The sequence below is a fragment of the Urocampus carinirostris genome, chromosome 16 (assembly GCF_059441175.1).
Source record: "Urocampus carinirostris isolate Australia breed hairy pipefish chromosome 16, RoL_Ucar_1.0, whole genome shotgun sequence".
Classification (NCBI taxonomy): domain Eukaryota; kingdom Metazoa; phylum Chordata; class Actinopteri; order Syngnathiformes; family Syngnathidae; genus Urocampus; species Urocampus carinirostris.
The window spans coordinates 36,419,765-36,426,718 of record NC_142364.1 but is presented as its reverse complement, the minus strand read 5'-3'; positions in this window follow the sequence as shown (position 1 = coordinate 36,426,718).

The following is a 6,954-nucleotide window of genomic DNA, read 5'->3' as shown; positions in this document are numbered from 1 at the left end:
AACTCAACTGCCCATTTTATCACAATTGTTCTGTAAATGGAGCAAAGTCGGGTTGTTCAAATGGAATGTGCTGGGTGTGGTCTTGATAGATGCATAAATAGCTTGTGCACAGGACCCTTGTTTAATGATTTGTTTTATATACACAGTTCTTTCTTAAAAAAAAGGCATATTGTGATAAAGTCTGAAGTAGAAGAATCTAGGGCAACAGTGCACCGGCGTGTGAAGGAAAATGGGCTAAAGGTGCCGCATTCCTTAGGTCAAGCCACCTTTGAACCAGAAACACTAATAATGGATTGTTGCTCAGTGGAGGAAAGTACTTTTCGGATGACAGCAAATTTTGCATATTCTTCGGAAATCAGGGTGCCAGAGTCTGGAGGAAGACTGGGTTGAATAACATGCCAGAATTCCAGAGGTCTACTGTAGTGTCAAGTACCCACAGTCAGTCATGGTCTGGGCCACCATGTCAGCTGCTGGTGTTGGTGCACTGAATTTTATCAAGGGCTGGGTCATTGCAGCTTGCTATCAGGAGATTTTGGCGCACCTAAGGCTTCCATCTTCTGAAAAGCTTTATGGAAAATGTTTTATTTTTTCAGCATGACATGGCCCTTGCTCACAGTGGCAAAACCACAGGTAAATGGTTTACTGACCATAGTGTTACTGTGTTAATTAGCCTGACCTGAACCCCATACAGTATGTGGGATATCGTGAAGAGGTAGTTAAGTAACGCAAGACCCAAAACTAGCCGCTATCGAAGCATTCTGGGCCTCCGTAAGACCTCAGGCTAATTGCTTCAATGCGGTGTGGCATGGAGGCAATCATTTCTGCTATAGGATTCCCCACCATGTAATGATTGCATAACTGAAGATAATTATTTGAAGGTTGACTTTTTAACTAAAAACACTTATTGGTCGGATGAAATATGCTAATAATAAGATTTTGTTTTTCCTTACTATTGTTGCCAAAATCATAATTTAAACGATAAAAGGCTTGAACTACTTCAGTTGTGTGTAATGAATCCAAAATAAATATGAATCTAAGTAAATTGCTAAACATAATGAACTTTATCACTATACGCAAATGTTTTTAGAAGGATGTGTATTTGTTTTTATGTTTTAGTAGTTTACGCTTCTGCGGTACATTTCTAGTTCAAATCCAGCTACCAACTTTTCTATGTGGAGTTTGCATGTTCTCCCCGTGCCTGTGTGGGTTTCCTGCAGGCACTCATTTCCTACCACATTCCAAAAGCATACTTGGCAGGTTGATTGGTGACTCCAACTTGTCTGTAGGTATGAGTGAGTGTATGAATGGTTCTGTCTGTGTGCCCTGCGACTGGCTGGCAACTATGGGCAGTAGCACCCGTGCGACCTACTAAGGATAAGTGGTGCAGCTAATGGATGGGTGGCTGTTCTTGTCAGGGACAGTGCAATAAACAAAGAAAGAATTATGATGTGGTTCATATAGGATATTAGGCATTGAGCTAGTTCACCACACATAGCATACCAAGTGTGAAAGAACAAAGCACATACATTACAATTTAGATACTTATTCACTTGTCCCCCACTAAACATTCTTATCTTCACATTAGGATGCAAAGGATCATTACTGAGTTGTTTACATCATTTGCAAAACAATGGTCAAACTAATCTAGTAAGCAAAAATACTACGCATTAAACGTCAAATTTTTAGTTTTTCAAAACGCGGACCAACTATTGTGTTGTCTTCTTTTTGACAAAAAATTCTATAAAAATACCATAAATGTATAGCTACAAAACATACAACTACAATCTCATCTCATTAGCTGCACCGCTTATACTCAGTAGGGTCGCGGGGGGCTGGAGCCCATCCCAGCCATCTCCGGGCAGTGGGCAGGAGACAACTACAGTAATACTACAAAATGCTACCCAAAAAAATGCTGTAGAAATACTACAAAATAAAAGTACAGTATAATATAATTTAACAACAGAAGTATTGCAAAAATCAGAAAGAAGGCATGTTAAAAAAATACCACAACTATAATAATACTTGTACTGGTTACACCCCCAACAAACATTCTTTTCTTCACATTAGCATGCGAAGGGTCATTAATGAGTTGTGTTCTTCACACCACAGTTTGCCTCATTTGTAGATAATGATGAAACTAATCCCGTCAATTGGCTGTCCTTTGGGCATTCTATGTAGGAAAGACAAATGGTTTGGCTGTGGTACTTCTAGTGTTTTAAAAGTCTGAGTTTTCTATTTTAACATTCAAAAAAAGTTAAAAAAAAAAAAAAACTTTCACATTGTCATAATGGAGTATTTTGTGTAGAATTTTGAGATAAAAGATTAAATTCATACAATTTGGAATGAGGCTGTAACATAACAAAATGTGGAAAAGTGAAGCGCTCTGAATACTTTCCGGATGCACTGTGTGTATATATATATATATATGTATATTTTTTTTAGGCATTTTTGAAGGGGCGTCGCTATTTCACGGATTTTCACTTTTCGCGGGTGGTTTTGGTCCCCATTAACCGCGATAACCGAGGGATTACTGTATTTTGGTTTGGCACACTAAGACCTGTCTCTTTTGGCTCCTCAGAATTTTTAGTTTTTTTAATGATATATCAACATTAATAAAATGTTATGCACCATGTTATTTAATTTCATATGTTTCCGAGGAAATCCCAGCAAAATACACGTTTTACACACTGAAGAGATTTAAAATCAAACGACACAAAAATCCGTGAAAATGCAAAATTAAAATTATGAACTCTTCAGTGCTATTAATAAATTGCAAAGAAATCTCTCAAATAAAAAACCCTATTTACAATTCTTTTGACTTAATTTAGACCCAGAAGAAAAGAAAAATTGACCATGAAAAAAAAGGTGTACAAACCCCGAAAGAAAGACTGTGACGATGGTGGACATGATATTGTCAATTGAAATTACTTTTCCGGATGGTGACAAATTTCAACAATACAATATCATGCGTTGAGACCATGTACCAATAAGTTAGTGAAAATAAAGTTTATAAACTTTACATTTGTCTGAACTATAACATTTTATAGTTGTTATAAAAGACATTTAAACACATTTAGAAGCTTAAAACATTGCCTTGTTAATTCTTCAAAAAGGATTCAACATGCAAAAGTCCTATCAGCCATCATGTGAGTATGTTTATAATGAGCTGGCAGAAGTGAAAGTGACGTGAGAAACCTGGAAGTAGTATTAATTCACTACCACTTTGCAACTAAAAGCTGAAATAAAAAGACAATTTACATATAGAACACTTAATGAACTCATGGCCGCTTTCAGCCTTGTGTTACATTTTATACACAGTTACTTATATGTTAAAGAAAAAAAAATTGCCTTAAGGGCAACACATGAACAGTAAATGTTAGTTTAGCGAGGCATCAATATCTAGAATACCAGAGTCAACAAACATGATCCAAGTTATATGCCAGCGGTTGCTACTTGAGTTCTAATAAACTCAAGTAGCACCGCAACAATTATGATCCAGAAGGGCAGGCAGGGGTTTAGTACACTGGAAGAACTAGGAGCCAAGACAAGAGTGCGGGATATAACAAGGAACTGTTGGCGTAGATATTCCGTGTTCAGTTTCAGGGACCAGACAGTATTTGGATGAAGAGAAAATACAGCTGAAGAAAACGGTTCAGTTGAGGACATTTATTACACAGTTACAAAATAAAAACCAGTGCCCACCTGACCAATCAGGAGAGCGTTTTCCCCCTGTCTTTTAGGAAAAGGGCTTGGATTTGACAAATGAAAACGGCAAAGAAAGGAAGTCACTTATTCATAAGCAGATAACGTATGACAAACTAAAGAACACTTGGAAAAATGACTGGAAAAGTCCCAAATTATGGAATCATTGAAACTTTAAGGGAACACATAAAGTGAATACTTTAAATACTGTATGTGCATAAGTACACGGTGCATTTATAACAACTATATTGATTATGTATGTCATGATTACTGATGTGAGTCACCTGTGCCCACTCCTTTGGCGCCAACTGCCTCGGACACTGATTGGCTCCCTGTTCCTATTTAAACCCACTCCTTTCTGTCACCTGTTGTCAGTCCGTCTGCGAACCTCAGTTTGCTCTAGGCAAGCTTTCCGACCCTGACTCACTCCTGTTTTGGCTCCTGTCTGTTTCCCGGCTCCGACCCGTTTTTTGTTCTTGACCACGTCTACTCTCCTCTCCTGGCTTTCGACTCGTTGCTGATCTCAACCATGTTTTTTGCTCTCCTGACCTGTTTTTTCCGTTCCCGACACCGCCATCGCTCTCCACGGAAGTGCCACTTCTGCGTTCAGAGCGACCTGCTCCCCGCGACCAGCGATCACTGGGTTGTGTGTGCAATCCTTTCCCTTCTTCCCAATAAAACTGAGAGAAACGTAAGCCAGTGGGTCCTGTCTCTGTTCTGGTCCTGACAATGTAGTTGTCAAAGTAATGATATTATAATTAAATAATAAAACTCATGTGATAGTGACAACATACACAGTGACTCATTTTATTCACAAAACCAAGGGGCAGATTACTAATAAAGGGCAGAAGATGAGTTGTGATTGGAGAGAAAGCCGTAAGGAAGTCAAGACAAGTGGCCACAGATGTGAAGAGGAAAATTAAAACCGGAAGTGAGTGAGCATATAATGTGAGCTATAGAAAAATAAGACTGATAGAAACCAGAGGGCAGGACTGTAAAATAAAGACTTAGTAAACCAAATATGCGAGTAGAAAATTATATTAAGTTTCACATGTGTAACTTTCTGGACATGAGCGGACAGTTTAACATGAAAATGGCTTTTCGCCAGGCAATTTATTGAAATTTTAAAATTTGATCTGCCCCTCCGTGGCTGAAAATGGCAGCTGCCACAAAAATTTGGCTACTTTGACGTGTGAACAGAAGCAAAAACTCAGATTAACCGTTGTGATACAAGACATAAACTGATCAAATGTGTTTAACACAGTTGACCCAAAGGCAAAAACTCATTGAAAGTTGCTCACAGGTGCGTTCAGTACGCCAGGGATGTCAAACTCATCTGAGCTTGGGGGCCAAATTGTAGAGCAAAAAAACAAGTGATTAAAGACAAAAGAAAAATAGAAAAATGAATAGACAAAGCGAGTAAAAGAATGAGTAGAATGAAAAAAGTGAAAGATACAAGAGGAAGAGAGAAACAGAAAGCTAGAGACAGAGAGAGAGAAAGAAAGACAAAAAGAGAGCAAGAAAGAGATAGAAAAGATAAAGAGACAAGAAAGAAGGAATCGATAAGAGACAGAGAAAAGATAGGAAAAGAGGAAAACAAAAAAGTCTGACAGAGCAAGAGAGAAACAGAAGACAGAAAAAGAGAACTGGAGAGAGGAAGAAAAAGAGAAACAGAAAGAGAGCAAGTAAAGAGATAGATGAACTGAGAGAAAGAAAGAGACAAAACGAGAAAGAGGGAAAGATGAGAAGAAAAAAGCGAGGAAATAAAGAAAAAGACAGAGGGAGAGAGGGAAAAGAAAATAGACAAAAAAAGAGAAAGTAAAAGAAGAAGAGAGACTTTTTTTGCAAGTGGCGCCTGGATTTGCAGACATATTTCAAACTGCGAATCCTTTTTCTCTGCACTTTTCCCAGTAAGGATGTCATCTTGAGGCAAGTTTGCATAGGGACACTATGTTAAAGTTCTCCCTCAAACCAAAACGAGCACAAAAATGCACTTTTCTTTCATATCGAAAACCACATCGAAATGGCAGTACAGGTCTGAAAAATGGCAATTAGGTTTTTCCTAAATTGTGCAGCCTGAGTTGTTATGTGGCAAAAAGCATGACATTCAGTAGCACTCCTCCTAAAGAGATACAAGGCTCAATTGTTTTAGAAAAATTACATCCCACATAAATCCAAAACAACTGCGTCTGCCTAATTGGCCAAGAAACTAGCCATTTTCAAAGAATAGAATATCAAGAGGCACTGCCAGACAAAATTAACTACAAAGAGCTAACTGAAAACAAATGCTATAAAAAAAGGTGAAGCAATTGAAAACTGATTTAACAGCACACCAGCACTTTCTCAGGAGACCCTGTGAGCCAAACGAAAATGCTACAAAGGCGAGCTGTGAGATTTCTACGCACATCACCAAGCACTGCAAACCTTTCACGATCTGCTACCTTATCGTGGTGGAGGAGTTTGTGTGTCCCAATGATCCTAGGTGCTATGTTGTCGGGGGCTTTAAGCCCCTGGTAGGGTCACCCATGACAAACAGGTTCTAGGTGAGTGGCCAGACAAAATGCAGATCAGAAGACCTCTATGAAGAATAAAAACGCAATTTTCCTCGCCCGGACGCGGGTTACCGGGGCCCCCTTCTGGAGCCAGGCCTGGAGGTGGGGTCTGCTGGCGAGCGCCTGGCTGCCGGACATTTGCTCCTGGGGTCCTGCCGGGCACAGCCCGAAAGGACGATGTGGGTCCCTCTTACCATGGGCTCACCACCTGTAGGAGGGGCCAAAGGGGTCGGGTGCGTAGAGAGCTGGGTAGCGGCCAAGGGAGGGGTCCTTGGCGCGACGTTCCCCGGCTGACCAGCTCGGTAGCCTAGATGGTAGGGCGCCCGCTCCGAGACTGGGAGGTCGCTGGTTCAAGCCTCGGCCGAGTCATACCTAAGACTTACAACATTGGTACCCATTACCTCCCTGCTTGGCGCTCGGCATTAAGGGTTGGAATTGGGGGGTTTGGTCACCTAATGACTCCCAACACAGCAGTTGGGTCTAAAAAAACCCGGCGCCGATCGAAGGCGACGAGTCACGTCGATAGCTTCGCGTGACAAAATGATTTCCGGTAGATATCATGTTGATGGTTGATACTGGCTGAATAATAATAATAAAATACAAAAACTGGCTTTTGGGACATGGAATGTTCCCTCTTTGGCAGGGAAGGAGCCTGAGTCTGTGTGTGAGGTGGAGAAGTTCTGACTAGATATAGTCGGAC